We start from the raw sequence: 2323 nt of genomic DNA, 5'->3' as shown, positions 1-2323 counted from the left end.
ACCAAAAAACCCCACAACAAAACAACCACCCAGAGTCGCTGCTATCTTAACTCCAAAATAGGAGCTCTACTTCTTGGAAAACTTGAAGATGAAGTCTACTTTTATTCGTCAACTTTCCAAAGTAGACTAATAAAACCCAACCAATCTGACAAAAGCTTCATTAGAGAAAATCACAGAATTATAGAATATCAGGTTGGAAGGGACCTCAAGGATCATCTAGTCCAACCCTTTAATACAATTTAAGTAAGGAAAATCTCTTTGCAAAATCAAAGTTCAGAAGGGACAGAATGTTAAAAGATTATCATCTAAGCAAAGTAACACTGAGATTAAACAGCACCTTTTGTCTGCTGACTCTTGTTGAATTTATCATCATTCAGTGTGGGGACAAAAAGAAAAAAAAACACCCCAAACCAAACAAACTTGGTCAGAACAAGACTGGATTGTAACGGATCAATCATGGCTAGACTTTGGCCCTTCCCGTTTCCTCCCTCCCGCAAAATACAGGGTTTGGAAAAATAAGCAGTGTTTATTTACTAACAATGACATAAAATACATCTTAATATATTTTTATTTCTTTACAAATTAAAAGATGCATTGGAAAAACAAGTGAAGAAAATGAAAGGTTCATTTATGATTTCATTTCCACCCCCACACCCCCCAATATTAATACTAGAAATTAGTATTTGTGGAAGTCTGTGGTTGCTGTGCCTTATATTCCTGGGAAGTTCTTTTTCCCCTCTGGTTAAAAATCCTCTAAATTTTTTTGGTTGGAGGCAGTACGTGGAGTAAAAAGTCAGCCACATTCATACAAAAGCGCTGAAGTTTCTGTCAACTACATCTTGAAAGAGTTTTTCCATTACAATTTTCATATTCCCCTTTCTGTGTAGTGATGGGAGGGAAGACAAACTAGCAGCATTAGAAGAAAAATGGATTTATGTACATGCTACAGGATATGGAACTAAAACCACAGCCAGATATTTTTCTGATCTTAACAAGGACTTTCCTCTGAGATCTCAAGCCCAGATAACATGTTCTCTAATCCACCTCCATTCTTCCTTCCACTTTCAGTGCTATTGGTAGCTTAAACTCCTGGGTGTTGTAAGAACACTTGTTAAGCATTCAAGCTAAAATATACAAGCCTCCCTTCAAAAGTAAATAAACAAAGCCCTTAGAACTCTCAATTTGATTTACACTCGCTCCCTCTTCACAGGAGTCTCCTCATCCACCCTTGCAGAATGGAGCAGCAGAGTGGCCAAAGTGGATGGATTAATCTGTCTGAGGTATTTTAGTTTAACAAACAGGCTTATAAAAAGGTTTTGTGCAAGCTGATCAGTAGGCAGAATGGGGGAGGGTATAAACATCCAGTAATGAAACTCTTCACTATGGCCCAGATGCTTTCAACAACCGAAATTAGGTACTTGCAATACCTACTACAGTACAGGCTAATTCTCAGTTTTTGTTTCCCCTTCCTTGTACTCCAGGGTACAAAGCAGTCTCAACTCTGCATCAGTATGAATCAAATTCTTGCTTGTTTGCCACGATTCACAATAATATGGTTGAAAATGGCCACTTCCTTATCATCCAGTTCCTACACAGCCCCACATCATCTTGTTAAAAGTATTTTCTGCTTAAGGTTAAGAGGCTTTTGTTCCCACCACCATCTGGATAGACAGGTAAGCTCTGCAGGAGAGGCCATGGAACATGGATTGAGTAGGACATCACAGAGCCGTGCAATGAGAAGGAAAGGAGTCACCACACGCCAACGGGAAGCACCACCTCTACCCCTGTGCTGTTCAGAAGCTGTGCATCACTGAACTCCTGCTTACTCCATTACAGATCTGCACAGCAGCTTACAGTACAGGGAAGACTGTGGAAAGAAATTTGCCCTGCTGCCTCCTGGCTTACCACTTTTTTCTTTGTTTGCATGGATTTCTAGTTCAGACAACCACGTGATACATTTGTGCTCTGCAACATCATGTTTCCCTGGAGAGGAGACAAAAATGTTTGGCTACTCCAGTTCCCATCACCTGACCTGCCTCTTGTCCTCCCCACCTGCGTACCCTCTTCACACTTGGAGCATGCACACATGCCCATACAAACACACAGCAACTACCAGAAGTTTTGAAGAGTTATCGCTTTTTCACCCAATGCTGAATCATGTACAGTGAACTGAAAAAAAAACAACCTACATTCATTACAACAGGATTAGCGAGCATGGGGTGGGGGGGTGAACTCCTGCCAAGCACAGGAAACAATTTAGATGCAAGTAAAAGACCTGGTATCAAAGGCCTTTTTTCTTTCTTTTTTCTTTTTTTTTTTTTTC

Source organism: Apaloderma vittatum, unplaced genomic scaffold, assembly GCF_000703405.1.
Source record: "Apaloderma vittatum isolate BGI_N311 unplaced genomic scaffold, ASM70340v1 scaffold14801, whole genome shotgun sequence".
Classification (NCBI taxonomy): Eukaryota; Metazoa; Chordata; class Aves; order Trogoniformes; family Trogonidae; genus Apaloderma; species Apaloderma vittatum.
The sequence above is the reverse complement of the archived record's forward strand: the minus strand, read 5'-3'. Positions refer to the sequence as shown.